The following is a 16,547-nucleotide window of genomic DNA, read 5'->3' on the forward strand; positions in this document are numbered from 1 at the left end:
AAACATAAGTGATAGTATCTCAAAACATCATATCAAAACACTGTATCAAAATCACATGTCCAAATATCAGAGTAAATCATCCCAGGGTAAACAATCATCACGAGCTCTTCCCCTTACTCGCGGAAGTACCTGAAACCAAAACAGAAAACTGTAAGCACGAGGCTTAGTGAGTCTCCCCAAACTACCATTACCATACACATAATCACATAATCAAATATCATAACATTGGTCCTTTCCCGCTACATCGGGCCTCGCCCGACATCGGACCGAAGTCCGACATCGGGCCCCACCCGACATCAGACCGAAGTCCGGCAACGGGCCCCACCCGGCATCAAGCAAAGCTCGGTATACATATCAACATATCAACAATACATAATAAGCACATAACATAAACATATAAACATTCCTCGGGCCCCGCCCGACATCGAACCGAAGTCCGGAACATATAAACAAGCACATGCAAGAATCACAAAGACATCAAGCATACAAAAATTCCTCGGGATTTCCTCGGGATCGGACCGAAGTCCGGAAACATATAAACACATAAACCTACATCGGGCACTACCCGACATCAGACCGTAGTTCGGCACATGCAAACATACATAAACAGGCCGACATTGGTGCCTTAGACCCGTCCCTACGAGGAAACTCACATCGCAAAGCTGACTGTGAAATCTCGCAGTGAGGAATCTCTAACAGCTGCTCCAACGACTCCCCGGCTGTCATTATCATATTAACACTTAGTCAAAATCCAATAATCCTTCTTAGGGTAAAATGACCATTTTACCCCTGGTCAAAGTCAACATTCTGGGTTGACTCAACTCGCCGAGTTCCATAAATCAGAAATTCTGAAAATCGCGATCAAACTCGTCGAGTCATCCCCCTGACCCGCCGAGTTCCCATGCTACTCGTAGTCGTGATAAAGCGAGTTAACTCGTCGAGTCCCTCCTCAGACTCGTCGAGTTCTACCTTATTCAGAATCAGGAAAAATCGACTCAACTCGTCGAGTTCCTCTATGGACTCGACGAGTTCCTTAGTCTGTTTGGGCCATCTAAATGGATTAAGCCCTATTCTCCAGATCTAAGCTTCATGCTTCTCATAAACACTGAAAATGTCCTTTTAAGGGTAAAGTTTCCAACTTTACCCGTTAATACCTTTGCTTAATGGGTTTAGTTCAAAACCTAACTCTTTAGGACCTAGATCTTGGTCCACAAGCCATCCATACTCCAAACTAAAGCATACAAACATAGATCTAAACCCTAAACACTACATGAACACGTAAAGCTTCCACCTTTCACTCCATGCATGGCCTTTTGGAGCTTAAAAGGCCAAAATGACATCCTATAATCTTTCATAGGCTTCAATGGCCATAAAGTTTGCACCTTTATGCCATGAAACCCCTCCAAGATTTCAGATCTGATGGTTTACCCACTTGCGACGTCCATAACGTAAAGATCAATCTTCTTGGACCAAAAACCACATAAAATGATAATAAATAGATCTAAGAAGTTACTAAGCAAGTTTGAGACTTGCTTACCAGAAAATAATGAGAATGAAACGGAGTCTCTGGATCTACTAGCTTCCTCTTGAATCCTCAAGCTTCTTCTTCTCCCACGAGCTTCAAAAACAGAAAACTCTCTCAAGAACCTCAAAACTCACACAAGGTATTAGGGTTTATGGATCTAGGGTTTGGGACTTGGAGGCTGTAAATGAGGCTGACATAAGGGGATTAAGATGCTTAAATAGGGTGCAAAACCCCAAAATTAGGTTTTCACTCTGGCAGTCCTACTCATCGAGTTAAGGCTTCCAACTCGTCGAGTAGACTTTAAAACACGCGTCCAAAACCATTCCCTACTCGACGAGTTTGGGGCCTCCAACTCGTCGAGTTCCTACATAAAAATGAATAAATTTATAATTTAAATACATACCAGGAACCCGATGTTATAATTCTCCGCCACTTGCCTTAGACTTCATCCTCGAAGTCTACTGCCTCAAATAACTCTGGGTAGTGCTCCCTCATCTCCTGCCCTGGCTCCCACGTTCACTCCGAGCCCTTACGGTGCTGCCAATGCACCTTCACTAATTGAACAACCTTGTTCCTCAAGGTTTTCGTCTTGCGATCCAGAATCGCCACATGCCTCTCAATGTAGTTCAGGCTGTCGTCAACCTGGATATCCTCTAAAGGGACAATCGATGAATCATCCACTAAGCACTTCCACGGCTGGGAAACATGAAAAGTGCTATGGATCTGGCTGAGCTCTGCTGGAAGATCCAATCGATACGCCACCTTGCCCACCCGGGCTATAACCCTGAAAGGACCAATGTACCTGGGGCCTAGCGTGCCCCGCTTCCTGAATCGGGTGACACCTTTCCAAGGTGACACCTTCAGGAGAACCATGTCGCCCACCTGAAACTCCAAGTCTGAACGGCACTTGTCGGCATAGCTTTTCTGCCGACTCTGAGCAGTCTGGAGCCTGCTCCGGACCTGTTGGATCCTCTCGGTAGTCTTGAGTACCACCTCAGTACTCCCCATAACCCTCTGACCGACCTCGCCCCAACAAATTGGGGTCCTACACCTCCTCCCGTAAAGCATCTCGAAGGTAGATCGGTCTATGCTGTCGTGGTAACTGTTGTTATACGAAAATTCCGCTAACAGAAGATACGTATCCCAACTGCCACCGAAATCCAAAACACATGCGCGCAACATGTCCTCGAGAGTCTGAATCGTCCTCTCGCTCTTCCCATCCGTCTGAGGGTGGAAAGCGGTGCTAAAGTGGAGACGAGTACCCATGGACGTCTCGGTCCGACACAACCGAGACTGGCACTCTATGACGTGTCACCACCTCTCGAACGTATATATCGACTAGCTTCTCAGCCGATATACTCTCCTGGATCGGGATGAAATGAGCACTGTTGGTCAACCGATCCACGATGACCCATATCGAATCCACTCCACGTGTGGTCGTGGGAAGGTTCGTGATGAAATCCATAGTGATATCTTCCCATTTCCACACGGGAATCTCCAACGGATGCATCTTGTCGTGAGGTCGCTGGTGCTCGGCCTTGACTTTCCTGTAGATCAAGCACCACTCTACGTACCATGCTATGTCCCGCTTCATGAAGGGTCACCAATAATCATGGCAAAGATCCCGATACATCTTTGTCGCCCCGGGATGGATGGAGAATCTCGACTTGTGAGCCTCAGCCATCAGAACTTGACGCACCCCGCCATAGTAAGGAACCCAAACCCACTGATGCAGGGTCAACAATCTGCGGTTGTCGTAATCAAACGAGGCTACCTGGCCCACGATCCGCTGACACTTCCGGCGCTCTTCCTTCATACCCTCGACCTGCACCTCGCGACTCTGCTCCAGCAATAGGGTTATCATTGTTATCCTCATGGATATGTCTCGTATCGGTGCCGCCACTGCCTTGCGGTTGAGAGCATCGGCCACCACGTTGGCCTTCCCTGGGTGATAAAGGATCTCATAATCGTAATCCTTCACCACATCTAACCACCGACACTGCCTCATGTTCAGATTCGGATGATCCATGAGGTACCTCAAACTCTTGTGGTCTGTGTAAATTTTACAATGAACCCCATAGAGGTAATGCAGCCAAATATTAAGGGAGAAAACCACAGCCCCCAGCTCCAAATTGTGCATCGGATAGTTAGCCTTGTGAGCCTTCAGCTGCCTCGATGCGTAAGCTATCACGTGACCCCACTGCATCAATACCGCACTCATGCCCGTGATCGAAGCGTCACAATAAACCATGAAGCCGTGGACACCCTCTGGGAAGGTCAGGATCGGTGCCTCGTATAACCGCTGTCTGAGAGTCTCGAAATTTTCCTGCTGCTCAGGCCCCCAGCGGAATGTCACTGACTTCTTGTTCAGTCGGGTCAAAGGAACATCGATCTTGGAGAAATCCTGGATGAATATCCGATAATAACCCGTTAGACCAAGAAAACTTCGAATAACAGTTGTAGACCTCGGAACCTCCCACTGGATATATTGTCCGGATCGACCAGGATACCCTTCTGGTTGACAAGATGCCCCAGAAACTGCACCTCGGGCAACTAGAACTCACATTTGGAGAACTTTGCAAAAAATCTCTCACTCCTCAGAGTCTCCAGCACCTCCCTCAGGTGCTCCTCGTGCTGCTCCTGAGTCTTGGAGTAAACCAAGATGTCATCGATGAAGACTATCATAGACCGGTCCAACATCAGTCTGCACACGTGGTTCATGAGGTCCATGAATGCAACATGAGTGTTGGTGAGCCCAAACGGAATCACCACGAACTCATAGTGACCATAGTGGGTCCTAAAAGTTATCTTCTACACATCGTCGTCTCTGACTCGCATCTGGTGAGAACCCGATCGCAGATCAATCTTGGAGAACCAAGATACACCCTGCAACTGGTCAAACAAACCATCAATCCTCGGGAGGGGACAACGGTTCTTCACTATTACCTTATTCAGCTCCCGGTAGTCTATGCACATCCGATGTGACCCGTCCTTCTTCTTCACATACAGGATCGGGGATCCCCATAGCGAACTACTCGGCCTGATAAATCCCTTTGTCTAACAGATCTTGCAGCTGTGTATACAACTCCTGCATCTCGGGAGGAGCCAAATGATATGGTACCTTGGCTATCGGAGCTGCACCAGGGACTAGGTCAATCCAGAACTCAACCTGCCTCTCCGGAGGTATCCCAGGAAAATCCTCTGGGAACACGTTCGGGTACTCTCGCACGATCGGTACATCATCTACGGTTACCTTACCCTTATCCCGGATATCCATAACATAGGAGACATATCCTGCGCAACCCTATTGAAGGTAGCCCCTCGCTCTCGCTGCTGAACATAGAGTTCTGTCCGCCCTGCGGTCTCTCGCCCTGAATCACTAAACGTCCCCCACTTGGGGTCCGTACTCATACCAACTGCTGCTTGTAGTCGATCACTGCCCCATTGGGGCTCAACCAGTCCATACCAATTATAACTTTATTCCCTCGCAGGGGAATAGGGACTAGATCCACAGAAAAATGCTCATCGAACGACTATAGTGTACATCCTAGGTGAACCCTCGCAAGACGAACGGTCCTATCGTCTTCTATCTCTACATCTAGTGGACAGTCCAGCTCCCCTGGAGCTCCTACAAATCGCTTGCTGAGTGCAAGCGACACAAAATATCGGGTAGTTTCCGAATCAAACAATACCAGAGCAGATATGTCGTTCACAAGGAACGATCCTATAATAAAACATATAAACATCAGTAATAATCAACTTAAATAAAAAGATAAGGAGAAGATACATACCCGTCACCACATCGGGAGCTGCATGTGCCTCCTTTGTTGTCAACTGGAAGGCTCTGCTCTTCGCCACCGGCGCCTCTGACCGGACCTGGCGGCCGTCGGTAATCCTCAATGTAGTAGGAGCGGGTGCCGCCACCTGTCCTGCTGCTGATGAACTCGAGCACTGGGACCGCGTGTGTCCCCCTCTGATTACACTGGAAGAAAATCAGATATGATACTGTGGTGGTAGTGGTGGTAGCAGTACAGTCCCTGCTCACATGTCCAGTTCGGCCGCACTTGAAGCAGCTCGAACTACCTGCCCTGCACGCCCCCTCGTGCAACTTGTCGCACTTGCCACAATGGTTGCGGCCCTGCGATCTCCTCGATCGGTGATCTGATACCTTGGGCTTCTTGCCTGCAATCCCTGACCGAACCCCTTCCGGTTTCCTCTTCTTCTCCATCTCTAAATCCAGCTCCCTCTCCCGAGCCCTAGCAATCATATCCTCCAGCATCTTGCAGCTGGATCTGCTCACAAACTAGCGGATATCACTCCGCAACATCTCATGATATCGGTCCTTCTTCAACTCCTTTTTCGCCACGTACTGTGGAACAAGAAGGGCCCTCTCCCTAAACATGGCAGTGATCTCCATCACCGTCTCAGTCGTCTGCTGGAGATCCTGGAACTCCCTAGCAAGCTGTTGCACCTCAATCACAAGTGCAAACTCGGCCCGGAACCTAGCCGAAAAGTCACTCCAATTCATATCATCATGATCTGCATCATCACCAATAGCATGCCCGACCTCCTTCCACCAGTCACGTGCTCGGTCCTTCAGAAGACAGGAAGCAAGTCGGACCTTGTCCCCCTCGGGACATCGGCTTGTACGGAAGTCGTTGGCGACATCTACCAACCACCTGCTACTAGCGCTGGGGTCCCGATCCCCATGGTAGTCTGGAGCTCCGCATGCTCGGAACTCCATGAAAGTCATCATGTGTGCCCCTAGCATGGCCGCCATCTCAGTGCAGAAAGCACTCAACCTCTCGTCAAGAATCTCCAGGATACCCTCCTTGACTGTGTCGAAGATTACAGGAGTCTGGTCTAAAAAACTGCGCGTCATCTTAGATGAGATGAACTCCCTCATCTGGTCATCTAGCCGCCCAGCGCCAGAGCCCGAGCCTGATTCCTCTCCGGCTCCCGCAGTGCTGACTGGTCTAGTGCGTAGCGTCACCATTCTGAAAATACAACATAACAAACATCAGAATACTCATCATAACTCGAGAGATCACACACACTACAAGTTCGCTGGATTCATCTCAGCCTTCCTTGATTCGAGTATGGATCCTCTGCTTTTAGTAGTACGGGCCCATACTACCTTCCACATCTATCCGTACTTTCCTCGAGAACTGACTTGACTCCACCAAGTCCCTTCTACTACTACTGTTGTTCTCATGCTAATCTCATCCTAGGCTTACCCTAGGGTAATCACCAACCCACTCTCCACCATCAGCTACATAAGAAGTCCCTGCTATCTCCCCCTAACTAGCTCGCGAATACCATTACATATCACTAAGACTACATAATTCTTCGAACGAGAGGTCCTACCCTACCACGGTTGGACTCAGACAAGAGCTGGGAAATAGAGTTAAACCCAACATTCTGAAATTATTTAATCCTCGTAATATGTAACTTAACATATTCGTTTACTAGTTAGTTAAAGATAACTAGAACTCCTAAAAGCACAAAGCAAATCAACATTCGAGCATTGAGTAAACATAATCAAGCATAACCTAATCAGGCCATCATATCACTGACTAATCTATACTAGCATGCAGTCCGTCAACGGGCCCCGCCCGACATCGAGCAAAGCTCGGTATACATATCAACATATCAACAATAAATAATAAGAACATAACATAAACATATAAACATTCCTCGGGCCCCACCCGTCATCGAACCGGAGTCCGGAACATATAAACAATCATATGTAAGAATCACAAAGACATCAAGCATACAAACATTCCTCGGGCTTTCCCCGATATCGGACCGAAGTCTGGAAACATATAAACACATAAACCTACATCGCACACTGCCCGGAATCAGACCGTAGTCCGGCACATGCTAACATACATAAACGGGTCGGCATTGGTGCCTTAGACCCGTCCCTAGGAGGAAACTCACCTTGCAAAGTTGATTGTTAAATCTCGCAGTGAGGAATCTCTAATAGCTGCTCCAATGACTCCTCGGCTATCATTATCATATTAACACTTATTCAAAATCCAATAATCCTTCTTAGGGTAAAATGACCATTTTACCCCTGGTCAAAGTCAACATTCTGGGTTGACTCAACTCGCCGAGTTCCATAAATAAGAAATTCTGAAATCGCGATCCAACTCGTCGAGTCATCCCCCTGACTCGCCAAGTTCCCATGCTACTCGTAGTCGTGATAAAGCGAGTTAACTCGTCGAGCCCTCCTCAGACTCGTTGAGTTCTACCTTATTTAGAATCGGGACAAATCGACTCAACTCGTCGAGTTACTCTATGGACTCGACGAGTTTCTTAGTCTGTTCGGGACATCTAAATGGATTAAGCCCCTACTCTCGAGATCTAAGCTTCATGCTTCTCATAAACACTGAAAATGTCCTTTTAAGTGTAAAGTTTCCAACTTTACCCGTTAATACCTTTGCTTAATGGGTTTAGCTCAAACCCTAACTCTTTAGGACCTAGATCTTGGTCCATAAGTCATCCATACTCCAAACTAAAGCATACAAACATAGATCTAGACCTTAAACACGTAAAGCTTCCACCTTTCACTCCATGCATGGCCTTTTGGAGCTTAAAAGGCTAAAATGACATTCTATAATCTTGCATGGGGCTTCAATTTCCATAAAGTTTGCAACTTTATGCCATGAAAGCCCTCCATGATTCCAGATCTGATGGTTTACCCACTTGGGACGTCCATAACCCAAAGATCAAGCTTCTTGGACCAAAAACCACATAAAATGATAATAAAGTGATCTAAGAAGTTACTAAGCAAGTTTGAGACTTGCTTACTAGAAAATGATGAGAATGAAATGGATTAATCTATGGATCTACTAGCTTCCTCTTGAATCCTTAAGATTCTTCTTCTTCTCCCACAAGCTTCAAACACACAAAACTCTCTCAAGAATAGCTCAAAACTCACACAAAGTATTAGGGTTTATGGATCTAGGGTTTGGGTCTTGGAGGCTGTAAATAAGGATGGCATAAGGGGATTAAGATGATTAAATGGGGGTGCAAAACCCCGAAATTAGGGTTTCACTATGGCAGTCCTACTCATCGAGTTGAGGCTTCCAACTTGTCGAGTAGACTTCAAAACCCGCGTCCAAAACCATTCCCTACTCGACGAGTGTGGGGCCTCCAACTCTTCGAGTTCCTACATAAAAATGAATAAATTTATAATTTAAATACATACTAGGAACCCGGTGCTACACCAAGCTTCTCAATCTTCAAGTCTCTTCAAGAAATGCACCAAACACACACTCTTTAGCCTCACACACTCTCAAAATAGAAAGTTAGCTCGATTAGGGTTCGTTTCTGGACGTGAAGGTGGTAAGGGAGGCTGGAGGGAAGACTTAAGGATCTTTAAATATGGTGCAAACCCTAAAAATTAGGGTTTTCATAATCAGATCCAACTCGTCGAGTTGGGTCCTCCAACTCGTCGAGTAGGTTCTTCGGAATATGCGGCCCTTCTAGGTTTCTACACGACGAGTTAGGGCCTCCAACTCATCGAGTAGACTTTCTTAAGTGCACAAATCCCTAAATTTTATTCCTGGAAATCGGGATGTTACAACTCTCCCCCACTTGAACTAGGCTTCGTCCTCGAAGCCTGCTGCAACGAACAACTCCGGATAATGCTCTTGCATCTCAGCCTCCGGCTCCCAAGTATACTTAGATCCCTTCCGATGCCATCACTGTACCTTTACCAAAGGTATCTCCTTGCCACGCAGAACCTTTACCTTCCCTTCCCAAGACGGCCATCGGCCTTTCAACGTAATTCAAGTGCTCATTGACCTGAATATCACCCAATGATGCCACGACATTCCTGTCGAACACACACTTTTGAAACTGCGAAACATGGAAAGTGCTATGAATCTGACTGAGCTCCTCCGGAAGGTCCAGTCGAAAGGCCGCCTTGCCAAACTTGGCAATAACCCGAAATGGCCCAATATGTAACATCCGGATTTCCAGGTATATTGTTTATCTATTTAATTATTTTGAGGACTAATGAGCTACTCGACGAGTCGGTGCTGCAACTCGTCGAGTAGAGTCGCAATATGCCACATGGGATTAATTACATACTCGACGAGTCCAGAAGCCGACTCGTCGAGTAGACGCTATGATGATAAACCCTAAATCCCCGGGTTTGGGGCCTATTTAAGGGCGCTTATAGCCTCATTTTCGGCTATACCTCCCTGAGAGTAAACCCTATTTGGTTTGTGAGCTTAGAGAGAGAGTTTTGAGCTAACCTTGAGTGTTTGGTGCATATTTTGAAGAGAAGAGAAGGATTCCAAGGCAAGGACGAGAAGGAGTTGCTAGATCTGTGGCTATTTTACCTCAGAGCTTCTGGGAAAGGTATAAAGCTGGCACCTTTCTCATTTTGTTGAGTAGATCTCATGATTTTGGGAGTTAGGGCTTTCTCTATATCTAACATGAGGACTTAGAGTGTTTTGAGTTCATGTTGAGGTTTGAACTTTAGATCTAGACCATGTGAGGTCCCTAGAGTCCAAAAGTCCCTGCTTTATTCAGCCATAATAATGCTATTGAGTGAAAAACCCTTTTTAAGGTGTGTTTTGGCATTTCAATCCTTAAGTTCCATGCATGGACGTAAAGTCTGTGACTTTATGTGATAAATGAGCCTTGAGACTGTAGATCTAGAGTTTGGGAAGGTTTTCTGCCTTGAAATCGTCTGAATGAGAAAATAGTCTGAATGGACTCGTCGAGTCGAGGAGCCGACTCGACGAGTCGGTTAGGGTTTGTCCCAATGAGTTGGCTATGCTGTAATTCGGCGAGTTAGGGTTTAACCCGACGAGCTGGACCTTCACAAAGACTTCTGGGGGACGACTGGACTCGACGAGTCACAAGAGTGCACTCGTCGAGTCAGGTCAAACTGGGTCTGTTGACTCGTGATTTACTTCTGTTGACTTTAGGTTTGGCCAACATTAGTAATGGAGACCATGGAGGGGTAAAATGGTCTTTTACCCATTCCAAGAGTTAGAGAGAATGAGAGAACAACCCTTGGTGTAATTGAGTATGAGTGGAGTATTGATTGGAAATACGTATCTAATGTGTTAGGCGGAGGCTACTTCGAGATTTCCGAGTACGAGACTTTTACTTGCTAGCTTACGAGGTGAGTCTTCTCACTATACTTACCATGAGTGGTACTTTCGTGTGATTGAGATGTTTATTGTGCTTATCTGTGTATCTTAATATTTTGCATAATGTCTTGTGATTTATGCTGAGTATTGTTATTATGAATTTATTGAGTTGGGAAGAGAGGGTCCCACTGAGACACATTGACCAGAGGGTCTTTTTGAGTTATAGCCTAGAGTTAGGAAGAGAGGGTCCCACTGTTATGTGTTTTGTGTTTCAGGTACTTCTCAGGATCACAGGAAGGCGTCGGCTTGATTGTGCACACACCTGCGTCGGAAATATGTTTTTTTGAGGATCCTGGATTTGTGTTATAAACAGTTTTTGAGACATGTGTTTTGATAACTTGATGTTTGTGGAAATTGTGATTTTGAAATGAGATATTTGGGTTTTTAAATGAAAATTTTTGTTTGAAAAATTACGTCGTTACACAATATATCGGGGACCCAAACTTCCTTCCTCCTAAAGCGGATCACGCTCTGAAAGACCTAAAGTTCCCACCAAAAACAGAATCATAGATCATATGCTGTTACCGATAATTCCTGGCTTATGAGCTAACAGGATAACGCTTCCTTAAGCTTCCGAACCAACACACTATAACAGCCAACCAACGAACACTAACATTCATACCTGGCCCAATCAGCCTCGGGCTGGAATACCAAGCATGTCTACGACGGGTCCAATCATCCCTAGGATGGACTACCCTCGTATCACACACATGTTTGGCCCAATAAACTCTTGAATTGGAATACTAAACACGTCAGGTCCAATCAATCACAGGGTCCGGTTATCCTCATGATGGAATACCCTAGGTTGGAATACCACTATGTACATAACTCGGGTCTAAACCCATACTTGAAATCCAAGGACCTATCCTTGCATCTCGTCTAAAATGCTCTGATTCGTCACAACCGATTACAACTCACCCGAACCTCAACAATACATCCATTCCGAAAGTGCTCAATCAGGAGAAATAAACCATTATGATCTCTAGACCCACAACCTATGACTGGAATGCTCCTGATAACCTATCGACACTTTCGTCGCCACCTCAGTTTCCCAATTCTCTGAGCCCGAAGGTATCCACCTTCCTCCGTTTCACAAAAGGGCCTAATCAACGTCCCTCACAGCATCGAAGAAGCATCACAATACTAAAGTACTACCATGCATGATTCCCTTAAAGAACAAGTTGCTACCCTAGAGTTTTCAGGCTCTCCTACATTACCACCAACAGTCCTTAAGGGAACTTCATAGGTGATAACCAGTAAGTACAGATAACATAGGGTTCCACCGGTTATTATCACAGAGCAGCAGGCTCAATACCCGTACGTAGATATAACAAAATACATACATAGTCTTCAGCGTGACTGGACCGCCTCATCAGGCCTTCAGCCTATCTGGACCACTCTCAGAACCTTCAGCATGTCTGGACCGCCTCTCCGGGCCTTCAGCCTGTTTGGACCGTTCTCCTGCCCTTTGGCCTGACTGGTACGCCCTGTTGGCCTTCAATCTATCCGGGCCGCCCTAGATCTGTTGAGAAAAACCCTGGATCCATCCTGGTGCCCTTTCCATATATAGACAGCCCTCCCTACTCGGGGGGTTCGGACTCTTGATCCAATTTGTAGACTATAATCCCGACCTAACCATACATGTAAGTCGAACCAAACCCCAAAGCCCCCTTGAACATCCACATATACACACGAAGAACCAGCACCATGCACATACTTAGGGAAACCCCAACCTCATACAAAATGAAATATTTCCCGAGGTAAATCAACACACCTCCTCCATCAATAATAGAGGACATCCTCATCGCCGATCGAAACAAGATCTCGTACCGTATTGAGACTGCACGGACTCTACCAATCATGAAACTAGCTCGAGAAAACTTTCAAGGTGATCTCGTAGGTTGCCAAACCCGAGTATGCTATGAATACGAAATTCCATTCTATCACTAAGGGCGAAATTACCCAAGGACCAAAGAAACATAAACATATTGCACTGGGGGGGGGGTGACACATTCCTTACCCTTAACTGTCGTCTCTTGAATCCTCCGAAAAATTACAGCTGAACGACGAACTCAACGACCAATGGTCTAGGACACCCTGACACCTAACCAGAGACCACAAACCCACCTGGAGCTGAACACGCCTGCTTCTGGAAAGGTATACTAGCCAACATCTGCCCAACAATTTGAAAGCAGCAATCCGAGCAGCAACTGACGAAACCTTCAATGTCTGACGTTCAACCTGAGAATTCCCAATTCTCCCCCACTTAGGGCTCTAACTACCACCCACTGGGTTGAAGCCAACTCACAACTCAAACTGACTCAACCATGTACGATCATTCCTGACCATGGAATGAATAACATACGCAAGATGGTCCTCCCGATACAGATCAATTGAAACCCAAGAGGAACCTAAATTCCAGCTGAAAACTTATGGCATGCAGACTGGCATATAACGACCCTCAATAACCTGAAAATAGCAGAAAGTCAACCTGGGATATAACTTACCGAATCCAGCAAAATTCCAACACAATACAATTCCTGATACAACCGCGAAGAATACAGGAGGTGACACACCTCCAAAATCATTCGAAGAAGTCCTAACTTCCTCCTCCTAAGTTACCCTGACCAACCTGAGGGCACGTAGGAAAACTCCCCTTCAATCTCAGGTGACATGAACTAATCCCTTCTTTCCATCCCAGTGACAATCCGACACCCGATCTACCCGAGAATAGGGTCCCTGACTTGCCTCACAAGATACTCATACCACATCTATTCACCTGCGCTCACCAACGGTAAAATACTTCCGCCAACCCCTACGATCAACTGACCTCGAGCTGGAGATACAATCTGACCCTGGAGGTTACAAGCCTACTCACTCCCTCGAACTCGGAAAATTGAAAGGGTATTAACCCTTGCCATAGATAATGAAATTCCAATCCATCAATCAATCGTCTTACTTCCAGCTGTAAAACTTAATCCGGTCATAATCATCGCTCCTTTCCTGAGTCTCGTAACTTGCATTCCCGGCCTCGAGCAAAACCCCTAAGGTCTCTAACCAAAACTCACTAGGTCTGCACCATGCATCCCAAAATCCAAGATGCCACCGGGATCACATACCAGGCCCATCCCCATGACTGAGCATCCACCACCAAAAGATCGACAGGAACAGAACCACTATCGCGAACCATGGTATCCAACCAAGCTACCATCCATGACCAACCCTTAGAATCCCTGAGATCTTCCTTGATTAGAGCATGGATCCTGTACTTCCAGTAGTACGGGTCCAATACTACCTTCAACACCTATCCATTCTTTCCTCAAGAATCATCTCGGGTCCTCTATGTCCTAGTCATAAAATACTCCTGGAACCTGATCAACAGCGAAACAATCACACTAAATACTCCCTAGTCTATCCTAGGATCCCACACTCTTCTGCCATCAGCTGCTGAAGAACTCCTCACTATGTTAATTAGCTATTTCATGAATACAATCACATGTGACAAGTCTCAGATAATCCTTCGAGTAACAGACTCATCCCTACAACAGTTGGACTCAAACGAGAGCTGCGCAGCAGGGTCAAGTCCGTCACTCTGAGATTATCCAACCCTTTTCACAAGTGACTTAACATATTCACTTAATAGCTAACTCACAACACTCATGAGTCCCACAAAACACAAAGCAAGCAACATTCATGCAGAGGAGCCGAATGGCACTAAAACGCAATAAAATTAAACAAATCCTCGTGCGTAATTGCGATCTCCAACTCCCAATATCTCTGGTGCACCTCCGTCCTGCTCTCACTCTTCCAAGAGTGGCTAATCATTCCACGTGCTGCCTCGCTATACACTGTGCCCACTCCGAGAAAGCTATTGCCCCTCATCGAATAACGCGACTGGCCGGCGGACCCCGCACGACTCATCCATACCACACTATTTAAACAATCTTAAAAGATTCAACCCCACAATGGTTGGACTCAAACGAGAGCTGCGTAGCAGGACCAAACCTCTTAGTCTAAGATCCTTTAAGCCATGCGGAATGTGACTTAGCGTATCCACTCAATAGCCAGTTCACACGCGAAAGAGTCACAAATCATCTCAACAAGAGAACTCGATAGGAACTAAGGCATCATATAATCAGGCAATTCTACCATGCAATTCCTGAGGATCCCTAGCCTATTACTAGCATGCTCTTCTAACATATCATAACATAACATAATCTCAAATAACTATGTGGTAAATTGGGGTCTACTTACTGGCTCCGGCTGATCGTACACTTTGCATTCACCTTTAGTATTTTGAAAACCATTTGAAAATCTTGTCCTTAGTTTGAGACTGGATTCACACAAGTGTTCCTACATTCACTCAAACCAAGGCTCTGATACCATCTTGTAACATCCATTAAATTCATGCCAAATTTAAAATTTTCAAAGTAAGCCATTTATTAAAGAGGTGTTTAAAAAACCATTCTTCCCAAAACATTTATTTAAAACTGGAATCATTTACACATAGTTTTCAAAAAATTTACGTTATCAGAGTATCCTAGAAACCATAAGTTCCAAAAACACGAGGATGTGTACGGTCTGCCAAAACATCTGGAGCACCTGAAACAATAAACTGAAACCGTAAGCAAGAAGCTTAGTGAGTTCCCCCAAAATACCAACACACAACAAATAACCCGTATCATAAACAACATACTATGGGTCCAATCATCCATCGGGATGGAATACCTAAGGCCCTCAACCATCGGGTTGGAATGCCAATATACTATGGGTCCAATCATCCATCGAGATGGAATACCCCGGCCCTTAACCATCGGGTTGGAATGCCAACATACTATGGGTCCAATCAACCATGAGGTTGGAATACCCCGGCCCTCAACCATCGGGTTGGAATGATAACATACTATGGGTCCAATCAACCACCGGGTTGGAATACCCCAACCCTCAACCATTGGGTTAGAATGCAAACATACTATGGGTCCAATCAACCATTGGGTTGGAATACCCCGTCCCTCAACCATCGGGTTAGAATGCCCCAGCCTGTTGGCTTACGCACAAAGCAGTGAAGCCTCAGCCATCAATCAATCATATGCACATATATCAGATAATCACATAACAATCTACAGACATTTAAACCGATCTACAGATCACTAAGCATAGCAAAATCCTATATACCAGGATACCGATCTAACAGATCATAACCACATAGAAACATCCTATCTACCAGGATACCGATCTAACATATCATAACGATAATAAAGCAGGATAACAATCCAAAGGGCCGACCTTGGTGCCTTAAACCCTATTGATATAGTGAGAAGAACTCACCTCTCAATGTCGAACTGAACTGAAAGAATTAAGCTCTCGAATCACAACTCCAACTCAAACACCTACAATCATCATAGGACCAATCCTTTCAAAACCCAAATTACCAAAATACCTTTAAAGTTAAACTTAGTTAACCCTGGTCAAAGTTAATCAGTCAAGGTCAACAGTCCTTGTTGACCCAACTCGTCGAGTGCATCTAGCAACTCGTCGAGTTCCTTCAAACCTCAGAAACTGCAAAACCCGATTAAACTCGTCGAGCTACCAAACAACTCGTCGAGTCCATGCAGTGTCCAGAAGATTCGTGAAAACCCTAACCAACTCGTCGAGTTGGCTATGCAACTCGTCGAGTTCCTTCATCCCTTTTCTCATTCAGACGCTTTTAAGAGAGACCAAGGCTCCAAACTGTAGATCTAGCCTCATAGGGTGTAGTTACCATGCAAAGTTGCTAACTTTACGTGCATGCAAGGCTTCAAGAGGATAGAACAACCAAAACTAGTCTTAGGAAGAGGTTTAGG

This window comes from Lactuca virosa, chromosome 5, assembly GCF_052849685.1.
Source record: "Lactuca virosa cultivar CGN04683 chromosome 5, Lactuca_virosa_CGN04683_v6, whole genome shotgun sequence".
Classification (NCBI taxonomy): Eukaryota; Viridiplantae; Streptophyta; class Magnoliopsida; order Asterales; family Asteraceae; genus Lactuca; species Lactuca virosa.